The sequence below is a fragment of the Anas platyrhynchos genome, chromosome 27 (assembly GCF_047663525.1).
Source record: "Anas platyrhynchos isolate ZD024472 breed Pekin duck chromosome 27, IASCAAS_PekinDuck_T2T, whole genome shotgun sequence".
Classification (NCBI taxonomy): domain Eukaryota; kingdom Metazoa; phylum Chordata; class Aves; order Anseriformes; family Anatidae; genus Anas; species Anas platyrhynchos.
Genome location: NC_092613.1, coordinates 9322541 through 9346815, shown reverse-complemented (window position 1 = coordinate 9346815; position 24275 = coordinate 9322541). Strand labels below are relative to the sequence as shown.

General features: G+C 37.9%; 1 protein-coding gene and 1 long non-coding RNA gene across 15 annotated transcripts in view; one reads left to right on the top strand and one right to left on the bottom strand.

Moving 5' to 3' along the window:
- The window catches only part of LOC119712954 (uncharacterized), a 120181-nt gene that overhangs the window by 14185 nt on the left and 81721 nt on the right, over positions 1–24275 (bottom strand). For 7 of the 10 annotated variants that reach the window (XR_011805121.1, XR_005261147.2, XR_005261148.2 and 4 more), the window contains 3 exons: positions 3044–3114; positions 811–889; positions 609–726 (listed from right to left, as the gene is read on the bottom strand). The exons of 1 other annotated variant lie outside the window; for it this stretch is intronic. This is a non-coding gene — a long non-coding RNA (uncharacterized lncRNA). Of the gene's footprint in view, positions 1–608; positions 727–810; positions 890–3043; positions 3115–13781; positions 13904–24275 lie in introns of all 10 variants that reach the window. 2 more of the 10 variants (XR_011805119.1, XR_005261149.2) reach the window with 2 other exon arrangements.
- The window catches only part of NGF (nerve growth factor), a 28946-nt gene continuing 27734 nt past the window's right edge, over positions 23064–24275 (top strand). For 2 of the 5 annotated variants that reach the window (XM_005011702.6, XM_038168507.2), the window contains exon 1: positions 23104–23656. The gene's annotated coding sequence lies outside the window, so the exon portion shown is untranslated. Of the gene's footprint in view, positions 23657–24275 lie in introns of all 5 variants that reach the window. The other 3 variants (XM_005011704.6, XM_005011703.6, XM_013092203.5) reach the window with 2 other exon arrangements.

Below are 24275 nucleotides of genomic sequence, written 5' to 3'. Positions count from 1 at the left end.
TGTTAATGTTCATTCAGCAGCACAGTTCCCAGCATCTATACCATCAGCATCTCCTCTGTTTCCTTTAGAACTGCTTCCTGCTGGTGCTTTAACCGCAGAAGGGAAAAAACTGGTCTCAAAATGTCATAGAATGTTAGAATGACTCAGGTTGGAAAGGACCTTAAAGATCATCTAGTTCCTAACCACCTGCTGTAGTCAGGGACACCACCCACTAGATCAGGTTGTTCAGGACCTTATCTAACATGGTCCTGAACACCTTTTTTTTTTTTTTAATTTAAAACCACTTCCCCTTTTTCTGTTATTATCTGACCAAGCAAAGAGTTGCTCTCCATCTTTTTTGTAAGTCCCTTTTAGGTAAAATTAAGTAAAAGTCCCTTTTAGAAAACGTGCAATGTGGTCACCCTGGAGCCTCCTCTTCTTTAGGCTCTGGCTCTCTCAGCCTTTCTTCATAGGAGAGGTGCTCCAGCCCTCCAATCAACTTTGTGGCCCTCCTCTGGACCCGCTCTAACAAATCCACATCCTTCTTGTGCTGGGGGCCCCAGACCTGGATGCAGCTCTCCAATTTGGGCCTCACAAAGACAGAGTATGATAAAGATACTAAACAGTACCTATCCCAGGACAGACCCTTAAGGGATACCACTCATCTCTGGCCTCCACTTGGACATTGAGGTACCACTCTGTGGGTGCAAACCTTCAAGCCAACTTCTTATCCACTGAATGGTCACACTAAAAAAAAAAAAAAACCATCAAATCCATCTCTCTCCAATTTGGAGACCAGGATATCATAAGGGACCATGTCAAAGGCCTTACAGAAATCCAGATAGATGACATTAGTCAGTCTTCCCACGTCAACTGATGCAGTCACTCCATCCTTTGCCACATCCATGTCCTATGAAAGTAAACCACAAGCCATAATGCAAATCTGCTTTGGGCTGGGATTGCATACAGATCACAGTGTTTTCCCTTAAATAATCACCAGAAATACAACAGGATGTTTAAAAAAAAAAAAAAAAACTCTTACACTCTAACAAATCCTTGCACTACAGTAAGTATCCACTATTTTTCAGTACCCTTTTAATCGTTTTTGTTCTTACACTGCCAGTTATAGGTATCCCAGGTACCCAACTGTGCTCTGTTCACAACTTTCAGTGAACCTGGATTTTAAGTGAACCTGAATGTTATTAATGTGCCCTGTTTGTCCAGAAATTAATGTTATAAAAACCTCCTGTAAATAAGCAACACAAAAGCAGGATTTTCCTCCTCTACTCTACCCTTGGAGGAATAAGGCAAAAACTTGAATGCAAAGAAAATGCCCGTTGTCAAATGTTTCATTCAATGTAAAAACTGCAAAATCCATATCTGGACTTCCTTTTGCAATAAATTCAAGTTTATACTGTGGCAAATAAACATATCAAATATTTAATCTCCATCCAACACAAACTGCCTTAAGTAGTGAATCACACCAAACATCTGTTTAGCTAAATATCTTGCTTTCTACAATAATTACTAAAGGATAACCATGGAAGTACATAATATTAGGACATATATATATTAAAGAGCTCCAGAATCTTCTTTCACCCTCTAGAAACTTGCATTTTTGGAATTTCTTAGATTGGAAGACAGCATTGGTCCTCTCTGGATTTCTTTTCCAAGAATGGGTTCATTATCCCTTGAACTAGTGCTAACTTTCCATACCCATGATATTCTGCGGCTAAGAGTTCACAGCTGAGCTGCCTGTCATGTGAAAAATAGTAATTTTCTCTTTACTCTAAGAGTGTCTTTTGTTGCCCCCTACTTTTCATGTTGTAGAAAGCGCACAAGGATTACCTTTGCAATGTGTCTCATGACTTACTACAATCCTGTCACATCTCTCCCTTTTTCTCCATTATTGTATTTCTTTTCACACTGAAGTGTTTAATTTTATTAAACTGCTTCTGCATTAAAAATAATTGCATACTCTCCATTATCTTTCTCAAGCTCTCTCAGTTCTCCTATCTTCCTTATGAAGCAGTAGAATGAGAACTACATATATATGCAGCAGCAACTTTATAGTGGTAAAAGAATTTGTTCTGAATTTTCAACAATCATCCTGCTTTTTTTGACCATTACTGAAAATTTAAAAACAAAAACCTTAAACTGTCTACAACTATTGTATTTTATTTTATTTTTCTGGTTTTAATTGTAAACTCAGAGCCAACTACTGAACATGTAAAACTAGGCAGGCTTGTGGTTTTGTTTGTTTGTTTGTTTCTAAATCCTGATGCATCATTTCACATTTCCTACATATAAGTTTATCTTCTATTCCATTTGTTGTAACCCAGACACATAATGGAACAGTTTTCCTGTAATTCTTCAGAGAGACTGAAGACAAGAGCCTACCATGAAAATGCCATCTCCTTGTTATTTTCCCACTCCCATCCACTTCTGAATGCTGATAAGCCTGGGTTCTAGACCCATGGAGGACTTTCTGGAAGATGACTATTTTATTATGCCTTGTTGCCTACTTTCTAAACCAGTAATCTTTATGTATAAGGACCTATACTCTCATATACCATCATAGCCTAGTCCTTTCAGTACTCAACTGTGCTTTCTGAAATACCTCATTATGATTTTGATATAACTTCAGAGTAGAAAAAATATAGTGTTTTTATTTGCTTTATTTTAAGTGCATTTCCCATTATCAGGCTTTAGGATTAACAGGATTTTGCATATTGACTGTTCAGCAATAACTATATGCCTTTTACTCCAAGCAAGCAAGGTAACAAGATAGTTTCTTTCCTGCTCTGTAGCTTCAGTGCTAAATGCTTCTATTGCAGGACAAACTCCATATACTGGAATCCCATAATTCAAGTGTGCAGGAGATAAGTGTAACTAGGGAGCGTTTAGTCAACCAAAAGTAGCTGAAGTTATAATTTATATAGCTACATTACTTACAGAACTTTCATAATTAAATGCCTTAGCATTAGACTGACACATGCTACTGTACATAATTATAGTTTATATAGCAACATTAAATATTTATAGATATGTATTTATGAACTACCTGTCACCAGAGTAAGTTCAGTTCCTGGAGACATCACACTAAGGACAAGAGAAATATTACTTGAAAGTTCCCTGAAACAAGAAGAAAAAACATGGTGTGGAGGTTAATTTCCTCTGTCCCTTACTACAACAAGTAGTTGATTTCCAGCTTGTAGTCAGGGAGACTAAGATAACTAATTTTACAGATGATTCATAAATATGTAGATTGCACAGTCTCTGAATTATGCTTTGTCAGTCAGTGGGAACTAATACTGTCTGCTCAGAGAAAGATAAATTCCTCCATAACATACAGCTGTGGTTAATACACCATGGCAGAAGGGGAAAGGGGAAGAGAAAGAGGAGGGGGAGAACATAGGTTCCATAGGCACCTACCATCGGACCAGGCTGCCCAAAGCCCCATCCAACCTAGTCTTGAACACTTCCAGGTATGGGGCATCCGCAGCTTCTCTGGGCAACCTGTTCCAATGCCTCACCATGCTCTGAGTGAAGAATTTCTTCCTTATATCTAATTTAAACCTACCCTCTTTTAGTTTAAATCCATTACGCCTTGTCCTATCACTACACCCCCTGACACAGAGTCCCTCCCAAGCTTTCCTGTAGGCCCCCTTCAGGTGTTGGAAGGTTGTCCAGGCTGAACAACCACAACTCTTTAAGCCTGTCTTCGTAGGAGATGTACTCCAGCCCTTTGATCAACTTTGTGGTCCTCCTCTGGACTTGTTCTAATAGGTCCATGTCTGCCCATCTTCTGCTGGGGGCATAAGATCTGAACGCAATAATCCAGGTGAGGTCTCACAAGAGCAGAGAACAGGGGGAGAAATGCCTTCTTTGCCCTGCTGGCCATGCTTCTTTTGATGCAGCCCAGGATATAATTGGCTTTCTGGGCTGCAAGTGCACCTTGCCAGCTCATGTTAAGCTCTCCATCAACCAACACCCCCAGGTCCTTCTCATCAGGGCTGCTTCCAATCCATTCTGTCCATTCTGTATTTGTGCTTGGGATTGCCCCAGCACAGGTGCAGGACCTTGCACTTGGCCTTGTTGAACTTCATGAGGTTCGTGCAGACCCATCTCTCAAGTCTGTCCAGGTGCCTCTGGATGGGATGCTCTAACATGTTGACTGTACCACATAGCTTGGTGTCATCAGCAAACTTGCTGAGGATGCACTCCGTTTCACTGTCCATGTCACTGACAAAGTTGTTAAATTGTGCTGGTTCCAATACTGACCCCCCTGAACCACTTGTTATTGATCTCCACCTGGACACTGAGCTGTTGACCGCAACTCTTTGAATGTGACCACCCAGCCAATTCCTTACCCACTGAGTGGTCCATCCATCAAATCCATGTCTCTCCAATTTAGACATAAGGATATCATGAGGGATAGTGACAAATGCTTTGCACAAATCTCTCCAGACAATTTTAAATCAATGATTTAAGCACCTAAGTTTTGTGCGGTTCTTCATCTCAACTGTGGAATTCAGAACCATTTGCTAAGAGTAAATGTACTGCAACACATGGGGAACTGCAGCATACTGCATTTATGTCCTGTACTGTCTCAGTGTCTCTTATACCTGTCCAGTAAGAAGGGTCAAGCTGAATTTCTTTTCTGTATATGCATAATAACCCACATCTCCCATCTTCTGGAAGTCTTCTCACTGCCAAACTGATAAGAGAAGTGGCACTAATGCAAAGCAAAGCCCACACCATAATTTATAAGGACATCTAACATACCGACCATTGTTAAGAATAATTGTTGCATCTCTAGAGACTTTACAATTAACTTTAACATTAACAATAAAAGATTGAGATTACAGCTGATGGTAGTGCAGTAGATGCACAGAATTTTATCCACATTACTGTTTTAATATTAAGCATCCAAAATTTGCACTCTGATTTTCCTGAACTTTGAATCTGGCTCTCAAGTACAGTCTTTTGAATATGAAAGACCATATTAAAATGACACATATTTGGGCTGTATGGGAGGTGAAATTTTTGGCAGCATTAAATTTTTAAAGAACTTCTTTATGTCTAAAATTCCTTACTATTTATTTGGTAGTTGTGTATCCATATCCTCTGGGCGTCTCGGTCTGAGAACTTTCTGCCGTGGTTTTGTTTGGTATTTGAATTAGAATTTTCCTTTTTTGTGTCATTCAGTCATTCCTCCCACACATACACACAATTGAAGTTTGTGTTTCTTTCCCTGTCTGAAGAATCTTTTATCAGACAGTAATCCCCTGAGCCTACAGACTAACCTTCCTTGCATATTTGAAGCCTAAAATTTGAAATCAATTAAATGAGCAATAAAGGTGAAACTATGACACTATTTGAAAATAAACTTTATAGAGGTGGATTAGCTGCCAATGTTTCAAGAGCTATATGGAATTTGTTTTCATCTCATAGTGGCAGTTAGTGAATCTTACCTTTCTTTTCAGAGGAGTGACTATGGGAAATTATTTGCTAATGCTATATGACTTTAAGGTCCCCTTCCAACATAAACCATTCTATGATTCTAAGGGTAAAATATACCATTCTATCAAAAGTTGAACCTGATGATCTGCTACAATGCAGTTTAGTTTTGTAGAAGGAAAATCACCATTCATAAGGATATTAACTACTCAGAAATGCCACTCTGTAGTTTGCTTTTTCTTGCCTGTATGGACGAGAGCATAGTGTAAACAGAGACAATCATCCATTGTGTTGTGTTTTTTTTTTAAGTGGAAGGCACTGCAGAGTTCCTTTAATTAATCACTGTATACAAATAAGAAGCATAACTTCAGAGTTGCTGTGTCTGGAAGGCTGCAGACCACAGAACAGTTTGACACACAGAAGGAAAAAAAAAAAAAAAAAAAAAAAAAAAGATCCTATCCTTAACTTACGTAATTGCTACACATTTTACACTACTTCCTGTCCTTTTAGATATTTCAAGAGACTGCTGAATATTGTGAAATGTGATTGCAATTGTAAAGAAAAGAATAAATATTTTTTTCCTTCAAAACGTTGTCCTAAACACCTATGTAACAGATGCTGATGCTTTGCCATAAGGTTAAAATAGATGGATTCAGCATCTGTTACCGAGCCACCATGGCAGAGATTAGAACATCGTGTTTGTGTTTAGATTATCTGATATAAACACATCTGGGTGATTGTCCTGGGATTGATTTGTTGAAGTCTGACATTTGTGTGCTGTCACCTTATTATTATCTGGTCCTCACAGGGTTTGTTGGCAATTCCATAACTACCTCCCCCATACAGCTAAAGGAAGGGAAATAAGAAAATTGAAAGGTCAGACTTCTTAAGTCATCATCACCATGTGCTTAACATTTAAATCATAAAATTCATGAAATAACTAACCACAGGCACAAAAGATAAAGGACAGAAGCTCTTTTTCCGTTACGGTTCAAAACACCTTCTCACACAGATTCTGGCACTGATTCTTTTCCCAGCTGCACAAGATATACTTCCCATTCTCTTTCAAGATGCCAGAAACTTAGCCTCTAGCTAAAGTTTGCTAAGACAACTATTTTTGACTTCTCTTGATGAATCTGTTGCACCACATTCTAAACACTTGCTCTTTCCACCACAAGAAATGTTCACACAAAAATAGCAGCATGCTGAAGTGTATGTGGAGCACTGGAGATGCATAATACTATAAACTGGAGTTTATAGTATTATGTCTGCTAACTCATCTCTGAAGAATTCTCAACCATTCTTTACTAGAACACAGCTTTAGTCCACATATAATTAAATGCAAAGTGGTGATGAGGCAGAGGTACTCAGAGAACAAAATCTTCTTAAAACTAACAGGCCCAACTGTTGGTATTTCCTTTCTCATTATGTCCGTTTATGTCACTGTTGTCAGTGGGAGTGTGAAATATTAATAAGTACAAGTTATAGTAACTTACTGGAGTTTGCCTTGTAGCGAATTAGGAGCTTACCTGCCTGTCATGAAGTCCAAAGACAGTCATGTTATTTATTCATGGAGGTAAAACTCTGCGCTGAAGTCTGAAAACTGTAATATTTTGTGTAGTCCTGCCTACATACAAAATATCTTCAGCTACCAAAATTCACTTAGTATCAGATCATTGAACAGGTGCTCAGTTTCATATGTTTTACATAGATCAAACAATCCACAATAGAATTAGAACCTTTCAACCAGTGTGTAAGTGACATTTTAATGTAAGCAGATAAAGCGTCCGGATCCCTTCATTTTGTTACTTGCATCCACAAAAATTGTAGCAGAGTATCATAGTCCTTTAATAGAGCAGGATGGGGTTGGAAAACTTGTGGTTATTTTAAATATATTTTAAATATGTAGGTTTTTATGGCATTTTTGATATGTAAGCCTCAGATTGTGGCAAATGATTGTATAGAATTAAAAAAACAAGTGGGGAGGGGAAGGAAGAGGAGGGGAAGGGAAGGGACAAGGTCAGACTTATAAAGGAAGTTAAACTCTAAGGAATAAGCAATGCTGCTTTGTGAAGACCCTCCAAAAAAAGAAATGACAAGATTCAGTGTTGTCAACATAGACTATGGAGACTGAATGACCTCTACGACTTTGACAAAAATTACAAAAAAGTGTATAAATCTGAACAAAACCCCCTACATAATGCAAAAACTTATCAGTGGTAGCTCAAAAAGACATCAAACATATAATAGGGTATTAAATGTAATATTATCCATGTGTCATCTTTAGGTCAACACCTACAGTTGCCTAGGGCAGGAGGGCAACAGAAGCTGAGGCTTATGTTCTAGGGACATGATTAAATTTAAATAAGAAGAAATACCTTGCTCTTGCTTTTTCATTACTTGGGAGCTAACATGAAGGTACTAATTTAGTTTGCAAACATTCTCACTGTAATACACTCAGTACTAAATTGAGAACCATTCTTGAAACCTCAGAGACGAGAAAATGAGCAGGAGTAAATAGTACCTCCCTTTTCTTATATAGGTTCATTGCAACTTTTTTGAAATATTGACAGTTAGGGAATATGGTGCAACCACTTACAAGGTGTCACCTGTTGTGAGCAAAAACTATGCAGAGTAAAATATCAGTTTAAAAAGCTTCCTGTTCTACTGATTTACTCAGAGATGGTAGCTGGAAAGAATATGGTCTTCTGAAAGTGCCTGCTTTAGTGCACAGCCTCAGAAATGCATGCAGACAACTCTAATTACAATAATACAAACACACACGTCTAAATGTATAACTGAAAGCTTAGACAAATACGTCAGTTTAACACATCTCTATCTCAGTATAAAAGATTTATAAATACTGTAAAACTCTTAGAAGAAATTACCAGAGCCCCTCATTCCCAGTGGAACTGGAACGAGTCACACCTGACAACTCTCCCAAAGTAAAGTGTTGGAAGCTGTTTTTGCAGCAGGTGAAGGAAAATACAAGTTTAGGTGAGGAATCTGTCACAGATCTGACACTGCCTCCAGCAAGATAAAGGAAGGCATGAGACAACTTGTCTAAGAGTCTGGTTTCCCTCAGCAGGAGGGCAATGAAAGTGTTTTTAATGTCAGTTAAATCCATTCCTCACACTCAGTGAGCTACAACAGAAAAAGGCAAGGTCCAGCTTGGGGAATTGATGCATTTTGAGTGTGATGATGCCACAGTGAACATTTCACTTTAGTGTCAGCTTTGTAAAATTCAAAATCTGGGTATTTGTCTATGCTGTTTGCCTTCTCTAATAGTTTCCAGTGTGGCCTACTGACTTTAACGATCAACATAACCTGCTTCTTTAATTATTACTTCTGCAGTTTTACAATGCAAAACAAAAACAAAATAAAACAAAGTAGCATATGAAGCCCACAAGAAGTGTAAGACTTAATGTAATGAATTGGTTTCTTCTCATTCAATACTGGTGAGGACAAAATGACTCCAGGAATGCATTTGGTCCTAAAGCTTCTATGTCACTGAAATCCTAATCTTTAAAAAAAAAAAAAAAAAAAAAAAAAAAAAAAAAAAAAAACACTGAAAAATGAACTTTGACTGTATAAACCTTTAAATAAAAATAGCATTTTTACTAATATATTCTTCCCAAGTGCCTACTTCTTCGTAGCATGTTTCCCATCCTAATACTGTATGTTTTTGCAGCTGGCAATTGACACTGCCAGTGAGCCTTTATGTTCAATGTTATTTAATATATTCCCATCAGAAAGTTATTTTTACTTTTCAGTTTCAGTATCTTCTTGTAGTGTCCTGCATATAATGTTCATGTTGTAATTTGCATTTTTTCCCATAGGATAAATAAATAAAGATTCAAACAACAATATTGAAAGAATTTAAGCTTATTTGCTGAGAGAAAAATAATATATAGAATGGAAAACTGCTTTACTCTACTGAAAGAAAAAAAAAAAAAAAGAAACAATGAAACTTTATGTTCAAGTGTCTAAACAGGAGATAACTGATACAACACCATCTCAATGAAACATCTGCATTTAATTTTATAGGTATGGTAAGATAACATGTTCAGTTATCACCATACATGGTAGGATGGAAACTCCTCAAAATATTGTCTCATCCGATAGAACAATCTCTTAAACAACTACAACTGGCCCTTCAAAACAGTCTATGTGGGTCTGTGTGCACATGCCATTTTTCCATGAATCTCACATTTCCTGGCCTAGCATTAGGTGCAGTGGCTAAACCCATGCCACCCTAAATTCCCTTAATGTTTCAGCAACAGGCTTGTAGGAAGTCACATTTTCCCTTTCCTGTGATGTCACAGCCACAGGGTGATGCACTGGGAACCTTCAGGCTCACATCTGAAGGGAACACCAGCCAGTTCTAGGGTTCAGGACCATTCTTTACGCCAGTGGCATTTAAGGCCAGTGGTCTCACAATCCTGTCTAGAATTTCACACATACTAGCCTCAAAACACCCAGCAAGATGGAATCAGACCCACCTGAGATTACGGCAGCAGCCTACAAATGGTTCTTTCATTTACTCTTCCACTATTCTTGTTTATGAAACTATAATCAGCTTTTTGCCCATATTGCTCACAATAACATGGGCTTATTTACTGTGTTTGAAGAGTAGACATCATTTACATATGTCTGCTCAGGTCGTATCTGCCATTGCTGCATTACAATAAGATATAAATTCCATTTCTGCTAACAACTAAGTAAATATACTCTCTCCCTTCCCCTTGACTGAGAAAAATTTTATTCACACACAAGCAGTATAAAATACTGTGACCCCTTTAAAACTCTTAAAGACAACACTTTCTGCTGAATTAGAAAAATAATCTTATGTGGCTACAGAAATAATGTTTGTGTTTTATCAATGTTGTTCCCGCCAAAGGCTGGATTATCTGTTTCACATCCATTTAAACACAGGAAGGTTATAACAGGTCAGACAGCAATCTGGACTTCATTGGCCGGGAAAACTGACCTCATAAATCTGATTTGATACATCTGTCCTTTCAGCTGTCTGCGTATATGCCAATGCATTCAGTTGGCCATGTGCCTGTTCAGTGGAAGATCAACTCCTGTGGCTACTGCACAGAGGATTTTCCAAGTCTTCCTCTCAGCTACAGAAGTAAATATATTTGAAAGAAGTGCAGAAAGGAAGACATATTTATAGTTGCTTGTAGGTGCCTAAAAGAGACCTAGTCCTACGATGAACAATCGGGAAAACATTGAAACTATCTTGAGTAATATTGACTATGCCTGTTTTTGTAAACAGACATTGATGTTACTCTCATTACCATAATTTCTGAGTACACATGAGAGTCTACGGATGAAGTACATCACTATATAATGTTGCAACTTGCATTGTGTATACCTGTCAGTTTCCACCTGAGCAGTAAAAGATTGGTAACTATCACTTGAATACAGTTTAAAAAAAAATTAACTTTCAAAGAGACCAAGTGGAAAGTGGAAAGGAAGGACTGAAACTAACATTGTATAACTAGAAAACAGGTATTATGATGTAACAGTTATTAAAGGTATACAACTTGCTGAACTGCATTTTCAAGAGTGAAATGCCTCAGTGTGTTTATCACCAAAGACATGAAGTCTGTTGCTCTTCAGCAAAATTCGTACATATAACTATGAGTTTTTTGAAGGGGGTCCACAGCAATTCCTTTTTCCTGTGGTGTTATGACCATTCCATGTGTTAGGCCTATCCATAGAAGCTTACATTATTTATTTTCCATCAGTAATGAACCAACTTAAAATAATTAGTGATATAAGACAGAGAGAAAAGTACATTTTGCTTATTGTCTTTTCAAAATGAAGACTGTTAATCTATTTTAATAAAAGTCCCTATAAGAACAGGCAATTATTGTAACAGTTCATACTTGATCAAGCTTTCTTCTTTCTGTTGACTTCCACTAATCTCTAGGAGCCTTGATGAGAAACGTCAAAACTGCTGCTATTATACTTAACCTGGAAAAGTGACGCCAGATGATAGAGGTAGGAACAAATGATAAATATGGTGATTTCAGAACATTTCCTTCCTGCCTGAGATGTTCTTTTTCAATAGACACAGATGTAATTTCATGATTGATAAACACTTATTTTCCAAATGTCTGACTTTGTTGCTAGATGCATTTAGCAGCAGTAAGATATACAGCTATGAAGCCTGGCATCTGCACTGATTTATGTTTGTTACAGGCACCGGTGTTTCACTTCATAGTGGGAGAGCAGAGGATTAAAAAACAGATTAGCCTCCACACTATGGATGAATTGAGCGGTCCAGCTGCTTACAAGCAAAGTAAAGAATAGGCTCATGTTATTGATCCAATTTTCTGCTATGTGCTGAGAGCATGCAGCAGTTTGATCTGATTTTACGACTCCACTTGCAACATCCCTTCTAGTAGTGCATCATAAGATAAGAATATCATGGGAACAGCAGCTGATAGAATAATCCACCCATTGATTTCTCCTCCCTGTTTACTCCCAGTATTTTAATTGAATTTTGTGGTTCAGCATTTCAGGCTGTGCTTTCAGAGTCAACTGGAGTACAAAATAAAGCAATGGGAAAAATCAAATTCTTGAATTTTGTCCAAATGGTATTGGACAAAAATAGACTCAAAGATTCTCATTGCAAATTTGACTCTGGAATTAAGGTTGTGGGGTTCTGTTGTTGTTTTGTTTTGTTTTTTGGTGGTGGTGGGTTTTGTTTTTTTTGTGCGTGTGTTTTTTATCTTTGGTGGTAGTGGTAGTGTTTTTTTGTTTTGTTTTGTTTTGTTTGTTGCTCTGGTTTGTGTTTTTCTTCTTTTCATGCAGCTCTTCCTTGCAGTAAGGGCAATGTGAAAAGGAGAATACTGGGAAAGAGAAATTTTCTTGTTCCCAGAAAGCAGGTTAAAATTTTAAGGGAGCTGGAGGTTTTGAAGAACTCACTCTTTGACACAGAAGTCACAGAAGAAACATAGCAGAGTGGGATGAGTTGCTGTCAATCACCTCTTAAAAACTTTCTTTGGCTTGGTTTTCAGTCTCTCATCAAGGCACTATGCAATTGCTAATAATTGCTGGACATATAAAGGCATTACAATATATAACACTAAGAGAAAAAGAAACATTTAAAAATAGATATTAACAGTTCACTTCCACTCCAGCATTGGGAAGTCTTCACGTGTACTCTTTCCCCGTGCTTTATTTAAGCTTCAGTTAAGTAATAGTGTTTTCCACCACCTCGAGAACACAGTCCTGTATCATTCCTCCTGCTTTACCTGGAGAATTCTTTCTTTAAGAAAAGAATTCTTTCTTTAAGAATTCACAAGAGAATTCAGCTGAGATTTACAAATATCCTCACAGACAATATATGATAAATTCCATTCAAATTTCTCCCTACTCTCCAGTGTTCTATGCAAACTATAGGTAACTAATGCCCTTTCCTATTTAGAAATGCTGTAATAAAGATGCATATTCATTCCAAAATGACAGTGTGAGAACTGTGATATATACTTTTTCAAAAGTTCAAGCAGCTAAGGAAGTGAAAGGCCATTATGTAAACAGAAAATATACAATGAAAAGAAAAAGGAGCATACACAACTTTTCATGTTGACCACAAAGTTTGCACAATGACTTTGGGCTCACTAAACAGTTGCACTCATAAAATCAAGATTAAAGCTGAAGAATAAGGCACTCAATATTCCATGAGGTATCCTGGACCTCCAGCACTCCTTAGCACCGTACCTATTGTTTAGAGGAAAAATATTAACCATATGTACAACAAAAGATTTGTAAGTTTGAGATCTGCTCTTAATATAGTAACAATTCTAATCCCTAGGTTAATTTCAGAGCAGAATGACTTTACCATCTGACAGCTAAGAATTTGGAATGATACAAATTTTGGAAGGGGTTATAGAATGACAAATGCAACACAAAATTGTATTTGAATGTTGTGAGGAAAACATTAAGAGGAAAATCTACCCTTCTTGCATAACGAGGAATATTTTTAAGACATGATGTGGTTCCGCATTTCAAAAGGACCACAGCATAGTAAGGCCAATGGTGCCAAGACACACAGAAGAACGGCAGGAATTCATGCAGTTCCAAGCCTTCAACATTGCACATCTTGGCTATTCTTGCAGAAGCCACAGATAACACTACCCACAAGGCAGCTACACATCCATGTCTAGTCACCAGCAGAACAGTGTAGTCTATCAGGATACAAGAAATAAAATGAGGCAAGAGCCTTCAGCAGTATTGATTATCTGCACATTTTTCTAAATAGGAATCATAGTGTGGACAATCAAAACACCTTTTTATGTTAATGACTGCTCTAACCTTACCTTCTTCATTTTTGGAAGGGGGATATGACATGCTCGTTGGATGAGAAACAACATAGATACCCGAGGTTAGAACTGGTATCTGTATCTCCTTTTGGGGTCATCTGGTCCACATGGGGTTTATTCTGTCATTTGAAAGGAACCCACATGAGTTTCATACTCCAGGCTCAAGATGAGCTAGCCAGAACATGCATTTTCTACCTCTGTTTCCAGAACAATATTCTCATTGAAACACTGTGTAATTCATCAGACCTGAGGCAGTGCCAGCTAGCCTTCCAAAAAAACATCCTAAGCAATCACAGAGAAACAATTTAAATTTGTTTTCTAAGTGTGTTTGTAGGCCCTGTTGTTTTTATGGTTTACTGTCAGAAGAGCAAAAAGGCTTTCTCAAGGAATGCCGTTCCTGCACACTCCCCAGCTTGGCACCAACCACCCTCCAGTTTGTAACCATCCTTTTTTTTTTTCATACGTAACCTAGCTCCATCCAGAAAGTAACAGACAGGTCCAGGAATGCCTCATTACTTAGTATCACACCCAGGGAAAAAGCACAAGGAGCACATTAAAAACATGGGCAAAGACTGCTGTGATTGTCAGTCAGGGTGGAGGCTTACCACAAAGTATATCTGTTAATTTTCTTGGTATAGTATCAATATAATCTATATCTTTGCAGCTTTTTACTGTCTTCCCATTCCTCTTTTCAATGAGCAAAACATAAAACAAAATCCATCTCTTCATGGTCATTTAGGACCTATCCTTATGCGGACTACTAGCTCTCAGCTGTCCTCATGAAGAATACCAACAGACACTTGTTTATCATTGATTGTGATGCAGTGTTCACCTCTGTGCAGTACAAACAAGAAGTTCTCTTCTCTTTCCCATGCTGTTCCATTTGCAGAGGAAGAGCATGGCTGCTAGTTCAGCACCCTGCTTCAGATCACTCCTTGTCTCAGTACTTACAAATGAAAAGATGATGTATTGTGCCAAGTGTATATCTTATTTTGCAGACCAGTAGTTTTTCTTATAATCACTAGGCATTACATGCATTCTCCTAATTGTTTCCAGTCTCTTTCTTCAGACAAAGAGAATTTCCATGTCAGAGCTTTGCACAAAAGCATTTTCTCCCTCATGTCTTTGAACTAGAGACCATTAAGCAAAGGTTCAATTAGTCAAAGATAGTCTCTTCTGGCACATATGTGTAAAGATATGTAAGTTATATCAGTCCCCCACAATTTTATATGGTTTGGGTTGATAGAAGCTTTGCTTCAGGCAGGTATCAAATACTGAACCACAATCACTATGGAAGAGAGGAGTACTATTCCTGTCTTAGAGAAAATAAGAACCCTCTATGCTAGGGCAACAACCCTTGTAAAAAGGCTTGTGGGCATGTCCTATGAGGAGAGGCTGAGGACATCTGTGTTGTCTAGTCTGGAAAAAAGCAGGCTGAAAGGCGACCCCATTAATCTCTACAACTTCTTGGGCAGGGGAAATGGAGAGGGAGGTGTTGGTCTCTTCTCCCTGGTAACCGATGACAGGACTCATGGGAATGTCACAAAGCTCAGCCAAAGGAGGACCAAACTGAACATTAGGAAAATATTTATTTATTGTGAGGGTGGTCAAACACTGGAGCAGGCTTCTTAGAGCAGTGGTTGACGGTCCACGCCTGTCAGTATACAAGAGGCATGTGGACAATCCCCTCAATAATATGCTTTAACTTTTGGTTAGCTCTGAAGAGGTCGGGCAGTTGGACTTGATGATCTTTGAAGGTCCCTTCCAACTAAACTATGCTATGCTATGTTACGCTATGCTATGCTATTCTGTTCTGTTGTGTCCTGTCCTGTCCTGGCTGTACCACAGATAATTTTCAGACTTCTGAAGTAGCATATACTTAAAAAAAAAAAAAAAAAAAAAAAAAGTCATAAAAGATGCAAGTAGAATTCTTTAATAAATTCTTTAATAAATACTTGACAGAAGGCTAACATTATGTGATTTTTAAAGGAATTTCAGTAAGTGACTAGGAGCTCACTGCAACACTTATAATGTGTATACTACAAGACTATGCAGATTAAGTCTAATTTCTTGTTTGCTATTTATCCCCTGTGACACAATTAATTAATTGATTCCAGGTATAAAATACTGTGCAAATCTCACAGTGGTAATATAACCACATCATCTGAAGTCTCCTATTCTTCAACAGTTCATAGAATACGGGTAGATTTTTTTGCTGAGCACTACATAACTGCATTATATAAAGCTGCTGCTAGCAATATCAAAACATATTAAAAGTTTAACTAAGACAATGTGTTTGAGAAGAATTTGCTTTCTTTGGAGCTGGAATGTCCCCATAAAAAGGCATGATCTGTACTAGACTGAGCTGTCCAATGATCTGCAAACACTGAACACTGTGTCCTGGAGTAAACTCTGCTTTCTTCTAACCCAAATTGGTTTGGATTCCTCCAGTGCATGCAAACAGCATTTTCAAATAACGCTAATGCTATGCGTCTTAAACCTGCATTTTGATTTGTACAGTTGACTTTCACAGATGTACTTTCAGTTTATAGTACTGCAAGTCTACCGACAGTACCACAGGGCCTCTTAATGAGGGGAGGGTAAGTGTGTGAAAGTGTCCCTGAAAAGCATAGCCGATCCTGATTTCAAGACAAAATCCATTATTGTGATTTGTCAAAAAAGTGGTAGTTTGTTTGTTTGTTTGTTTTTCCCCAGATTCTCTCTCTTCCTGCTAGTCCTTGGAAAGTAAAATTACTCATGCAGATCTGTGCAGCACAAAAATATAATTAGATCAATACATACTTTTAACTTCTCCCTCTGCCAACACAGACTCATGTGGCTACTAGACTCTTTCTGAATATTTTGCTTCTTTTGAGTGCCTCTCTCCCTCTCTCACCTGCACTCTCACCTCTACTTCACCTCATCCCTTGCAGTGTCCCACATCCTTTCTACCACTGTTTCTGTTTTTCCTTAAAGCTTTGTATTCCCTAATCTTTCTCACCTATCTTTCTTGTTAATACTTGCAGTCCCACATTAGAGAACAATGCAAGAAAGTGCAGGACACATAAAAGGGTATCAGTTGAGAGCTTCAACTGACTGCTTATGAAGACAGAGAGATTTTAATTTTGCAGAATCTGAGATTTACCTGGCAATACAGTGGATAAAATCACAGTGAAGACAACATTTGTATTACTGAACGGAAAACACTGTGCTTGAGTTTTACGATCCTCCTAGAAGTTGACTCCATGCCTGGTTTTCCTCATAGTAAAACTGAAAAGCTGCGCCTTCATTCAGTTTCTTGCACAGAGAACTATGCCTTTCACTGCAGAACAACTTAACATACATAAGCACTTCCAGACTGCCTCAGTCCAAAGGTACTTCTGGCCTGGAGTTCTGTCTCCAACACTGAACAGAAGATGATGTGTAGAAAACAAGTGCAAGAAACAGAGTAAGTGAAGAGCAATTAATTCTTTGATATACCCTCCCAGTTTACTGCCTTTTTTAGTAGTAAAGACAAATTGTAACATTGGCAAGGAGTCACAGCTTTTTACACTTTCACCATTTCTATTGTTTGTCACACAATACAGAGCTCAGGTCCTGGAAGACAAATATAATATGAAATGCTTCTACATTGTTGCTCTAAATGCATTTAGTTGCTTTAATTTCAGCTTCTCTCCAAAGACTCTTTAAGATTTCTCAGTAAGGACAAGAAGATACCAGACACAGAAATGGTGCAGAGCAAGTCCATCCTTTTAGTATGCTGGTGTCAGGACACCTACAGTCCTCAGGCCGTCTTACAATCCTAAGTATAATTGTTAACTTTACCAATTATTTTTTTTTACTTCAACTCCACAGCTTGATTATGTTTTTCTAGTTGATACTTCAGTTTCTTCTGTTGGGGCATAAATATTCTCTTAAAAATTTCAGTGAAATCGGTGCCCCTGAGAAAGAAGTTTTAGACAGAGAGTTTGTAGGAAAATAGGTGGTCCAGGCAAGCTGTACCTCTTGAGACCATATCCAGAAAACTGAGCTTTTAAAGATATTTAATGAAATGCCTAATTTTACACTGAAAAAAAAAAATACATGTATACCAGCAACTGAAATGAAGAAGTTTGTGCCACCTCCTCCTCAAGATTTAAGCAACAAGGCAGTCTTCCCTGATAGCAGAGTGGGTTTGTGGTTTTTTTGTGGTCTGGTTTATGCCAAGTGGCACCCTGAATTTCCTTGGAGCACACTGGAAAAGGAAGGTATCTCTGCAGAAGAATCTTTGGCACAGTGCTCATGGTTCTTGCAATGTTCCAAAACTGCTTGTTATGAAGCATCCTTCAAGCCACTCTTAAGACAATTATAACATGCTGCTTTGTGGCGATTGACTGTAGATGGGAGTCTGATACACACTGTATTCAACGTACTTGTGCCTCTACTGAGACATACTACCATATAGGAAGGTTCAATACTGCAAGTCTGAAGGAAGTGAAAACTCTGATATGTTCATAAGTCATCTGCCCACTAAATTTCTTTCCCTGTAGATATAAAATCTCTTAAGCATCTGCCAGTTCCCAAAGGTCATGAGCAAAGTATGGCTGCAGTGCCAAATTATTCTCAGTATCTCAGAGCACATTATGCATATATCATGAAGCTAGACTTTGACAAAGAGAAATAATCTCTATTAAAGAATGTTAGAAGAGCAGTAGAGTGAGAAGAGAAAACATGAGGCCTATTTCACAGATCAAACAGGAGACAGAAATCATTCTATGCCACAGCCAATACTCCTTTCTGTACCAAATTCCTCTGCAGCAAGCAGGGGAACAGAGCTTAAAGCAAAGGTTTGTCAGGGAATCCACATGTGATAGCCTTGCTATCCTGGAACAGGTAGTATGTCCAAACTTCCTGACGAATGGTCTCATTGTTTGCTTGCATTGGATGAATGAATCTTTAAACAACTATAAGCTTTACTGACAGTGCTAATTCCCCCCCAAAATGATATACCTGTCAGACTCCGTGGATCTTATAAAAATTAATACTAGCTCAGTGTTTGTAGCATATATCCACTCAAAACAAACAAACAAAATAAAATTAAAAAAGCATGCATTTGACTAGTTTTTGAAATGCTCCTGTAATGAAGGCAAATATTAGCAGTACACCAGAGCATGTGTACTCCATACAAAATTGCATCAAGGGAGATTTTGTCCATGAAGAGAGACCTCATACAAAAGTTCACAAATAGTGAATTCTGCCTGACAAATTCTTTATGGTTTCCAAAGAGACTTCAGACTTCAACCCAGCTCTGGTTCAGCCAAGTGAAAAAACCTACATCCTGTGGGAAAAAACAACAACAACAACAAAAAACAACTATGCAGCTACATATACTAAATTTTTTAATTCTTAAAGAGGAGCATGGAATAACCATCTGAGCATCCAAGTGCTAATTTTCAAAATTCATAGTTCATTTAACATTTTTAAGTAGTGCATATGCTCTTTTTTGACCCTCATTGCAAAGCAATAGTTGAGTGTTAATTCCAACAGAATTGTGTATTGCAGAAATGTTTGTAGTTACTACATCTTTCCAAACAACTATCACGCAAAACCTCTACCGAGTCTGAAGAGTACTGTCAAGTTTTTCTCACAGCTCTGCTTTGTCATAGGGACCCACAAGGATCATCAAGTCCAAATCCTGGGTCCACAAAGGACACCCCTCCCCCCCCAAAAAAAATATCCCTCTTAGCAGAAAACTTTTCCTGATATACAGCCTGAACCTCTCTTTGAAGGAGCTTCAAGATGTTGTCTACACATCACTTCCATTAGAATTATATTCTATGTAACAGCACTTGAACAATCAACACATTTTGCTTTCAGTAGGCTTGGGCTTTTCAGATGTTTTCCTTACATAAACAACCAAAACAGAAAGAAAAGACTAGTGCAAATTACTTCCATAATTCACCATAAATGAATGTTTCTAATCACCACTTGGTTTGAATTGCAGTGTATCAGAAATGCATCATGTACAAATCAATTTTCCAATGTGCCCAAGCTACATTCTGGCTGTGTTATTGATTCAGTTGAGAAGCCATATTGTAGAAACAGTTAAGAAAATATTTACAGGAGATTGAGTCTTACAGTAATCAGTAATGAACTTGTTTGTCTGACCTATTTATTCATGACCCACAAGCGACCTGCTTTTTTCTAGTAACTTCTGCCATACACATAAAGATACATAAACTAAGACAACAGACCATTCAATTCCTGTATCAGTTTTTTCATTTTTAACTAACACAAAAAGAGAATTTGCATCGTGATGATTCCCCTCAGCCTCTTGATTAACATGTATCTTGCAACATGGGCAAGCTTCCTCCAGGTAACTATTAAGGCAAAAGTTTACTATCACTTCACATTCAATTTAGCCTTAGGACAAGAGCTATCAGACAAGTTTACACAAGATAACTATGTTCTCTTTTCTGCACATTTTAAAAACTGGAAATGATAAATTTTCTTTTAGGTAAAACAGACACTATCTAACACGCTGAATGCCTCATTTGAGATGCTTAAGACTTTTATTGCACTTACATCTAAACACCTCCGAACAGCTAGGGGAAGGATGTTATTTTTGATACATATTTTTCACGTAGAGACTTAGTATTACAAGGAAGTATTGAATGTAGTTGTCTGCACGCACACACACACACACCACACACACACATTAATATGTGTGTCAGAAGAAAACAAGTCTATTTATCCTCATGCCATCCTCCTATACTTTTATGGGATCTCTCAAAAGCATGAGCTTGTAAGCCCCTTTCTCAGCATCCTAACACCTCTGCAAAGTGTCAAGATTTTAGGAACAGCAGCTCTACTCACCTGTGTTACTGCCACATCCATAAAGATTTCAGAAATAAATTAAAACTGTTTATAATTTTTTTTGGCAGCTTTTTTCTTTGAAGAGCGTTGCTTCTAAATGGAAAAACCCAGCCACTTCTTCTCAAATACCTTTCCTGGCATGCTTTCAGCAGCACAAGAGACACTGACTCCAGGAGAAATACACCTACAGTCCTCAGGCCCTCTTACAATCCTAAGCACACAAAAGCACAAGACACTTTTTTTTCATACCCTGTGAGTCCTTCACCCTCTAACTTTCTGGAAAGGTGCTGATGTAGGAGGAAGAGGCTGTGGCAATCCACTGTTACTATTGTGAGGCTTAGGGCAACACTAAACTCAGTCTAGTAATCAGAACAGACAGCTCTAGAGCCAGCAGAGTACAAACCATTTTACCTGTAATCAGCATTCTCAAAAGGGCTATTCTCCATTTTGGTCTGAGTGCTTATTTTTCCTTGAAATTAAAGCTGTTAGTGCACTACATGACAGTACTTCTCAGGAACAGGTTGAATTCATTTAATCTTCAGGGGAAACAGAAATACTGCATAATAAAGCTCATACAAGAGACCATGGTGGAGCTGGAACTATTACAGTAGAGTTTCAGTTTCCTTACTCAGCCAAACATTATTATTATTATTAGTGGCTTGCCAAAGCAAGAGAATCCTCAGTTCATGTATATGAATAAAATTTCATATCATGTATATCAATAAAATTAATAAAATTTAAGGAAGCATACATGTAGTAAAACTTTTCTCTCTAAATCTGTGGTTCAGACCACTGCTAAAAGACACATGACTGCTGTACAATGCTTTCAGCTGCTCAGCTGTGACTATAGTGTTCCAGCTGGAATTAAGCATTCTTCTGTGCGTTGCTAGTGTGCCTGTAGGACCACACCTACTCCAGAAACTAGAAAAGTTGTTTGTTTGGGGTATATGGGAAGATAAAAGCAAAGAATACAAGCCAGTGCTTTTTCCCAGAGATTGTAGCAGCTCTCTTGCTCATTCATATCAGCCTCCTGGTATAAACTCAAGAGGTACAAAAATAAGGTACAAGAGGAGGATTTCTTTAGACATAAGTGCTATTGGATAAAGTACAAACAGTACATTATTGTATACTGTGCCCAGAAGAGCTTTTGTGATCATACCATAAGAAAAATTGGCAGCTCTTGCCAAGAAATCAACTGTAGAGATGCTGAACACATGCATGTAGTAACTTTTAAGTAAAAACAAAACAACAAAGCATATCTTTTTCTCAGTTTTGATGCTGTTTGCTACAGTTACAGTGGGCAACAATCCTCTTTCAAATCTTCTAGCACAAAGTCCTAATCGAAGGATATTCTAACAAAGCGAGACAAATGCTCACTCAACACAAGAATAGCCTGGCATTTCTGCAATGAAATATGAAGCTAAGGCCAAATACCGAGGTCAAGAGTTTTTTCTGAAACTCTGATGGCCAGCTGTGTGAATGAAGACATCACACTTTGGCCTGTGACTGATATCATGTGTGGAAAGCATTTTTCTCGTAGAAAAATAAAGCAATCTGAACTGCATAGTTCTGGCAAACTATTTTCGCACTTGCATTAATCTTTTTGTGCTGCAATTTCTTTATGGATATTTCAGGCGATTTTAAATGGACACCACCTCTAAGAAGGAGTCTAGCACTGAAGCCACTGTTATCTTTGGCACTATGAGGAAGGAATGCAAGATTTGTCTACTAGCTTTAATAAAATGTGAAGATATTTTTGGTTCAGGTTCAAAAAACGACACATCCATTTGGCAAGTAAGAAAAATTATCTCAAAGCTACTTTGCCTTGTTGCTCTACACCTCTACATAGTACATTCCACATTCTTTTTCTTGCCCAAAGAATTTTAAGGGCAAGCCTCTCCAGATGGCTGCCCTCTACTGGACAGAATGAGAAAATGTTTGATTATTTCCACATCGATAAAGCGCAGAGGGCTGGGTTTCTGAAGATGACAATCTATTTCTTATTCCTTATGTTTCTGTGTAATTACAAAGGTTACACTTTGCTAGAATGAGAACTATGAAATCCAGGTATCTGCTTCTCAATGTAGTTAGCCAACTGTCTATTGCTTTTTTTTTTTTTTTTTTTTGGTATCATGCACTTTTTCAGTTTTGTATTTCTTCTATCTATTTATCAACGATAAATTAATTTTAATAACTACACTGTTGTTTTGTTACAAGTGCTTAATCCTCCTTCACAAAAAATAATGGAAAACATCTCCATATTTCTTTGCTGCTTAAGGTAAACATGTTAAACAGAACATTATAGCTGGAAGGGGTTTTCTGTCATCTTTTTCCTCTGCCCTAAGTCAGCATCAAACATTTCTCTGCTACTCTTGATCAGTGTTCGGTGACCTCTGTTAAAGGCTGCTGGTAACAGGACTGCACAATTTTTGCAGACAACCCAGTCCACTGCTACACCAGTTAACTATTAGTGTTCCTTTAGGAACAGTATAGACTGATGACAGGAGTAAAGGGCTTTAGAGATCAATTTGAAAAGAACCTATTCATCAGGGAGCCCAAAGTTTCTTTAAATTGAGTGCAAGGATTAAGATGTAAAGTAGAAATGCTAATGACAAAAGATCCCTGAAAGAGTTTCAGGGATTGGAACCAGGAAGTTAGAGGCTTTTCTCTGTATTATGTATGCATAGTCATACAACCAGCGCACGCTTTGAAACTTTCACTGCACATCTGTGCATCACTGCATGGACTAGGCACCAAGCCAACGGCTGAATTCCTACGAGTCCGTGCAGCTCCCACACGTTTACAGCACTAGGACCCAGAGGGAGCTTCATTTCTGTGAGTCAGTGCAGCTAGCTGAGCCCTGAGAGCAGTGAATGAGGCTGGAAAGGCAGAGGGAATGTGAATGGCTCTTTTGGCTTGGGAAAGTGTCCACGGACTGGGGTGCTACAGACTACAAAACAGCTTGGACAACTCTCCAGATTCCCTGTTCCCCCGGTGTCGAGTGATACAGCTCTAAGGTGAGTGACCCCACAATAGTCAGTTTTCTCAAAACAAGTAATGTGGCTGTTGCACCAGTTGTGGAAGTTTGGTATCTTCAAAATCAGCCAATGCGTTTTTGCTGTACTGTGATTTTCACTCTCTTGAAGAGGCACAGATCAGATGTCTTTGAAATATGGAGTCCTCATTGCTTAAAAATAACATCTGCTCAGAAAAGCTTGGTCTAATAAAACTGAAAATTGCATTTACTAATGCAGGTTAAACTGCATGCACATCTGGAACATATTCATAAAGCATTTGTGCTTAAATTCAAAGCTTGAAACAGATCTTTAGTAAGAACAGCTTAACCTTAGAGACAGGTAAGTATTCTTCTCATTGTTTTTATCCAGGTAAATCAAAACTTAGTTTTATTTGCATAATACTGCAGTTACTTCTACATTCTTTACTGTCTCAGTTCTGAGTAGTAAGGCTTATTTAAGTCTTTCCTTTTTTTTTTTTTTTTTTTTTTAAGATAATTCTACTTAATTTTAAGATAAGAAATCCTTTCTTTTCTAATATAAATAAATAGGAATTCTGGTAAATCAAAGCATGATTTATGAGCAGAATCCTTCTAGCTATATGGAGAGCTGTAGTTTTCCC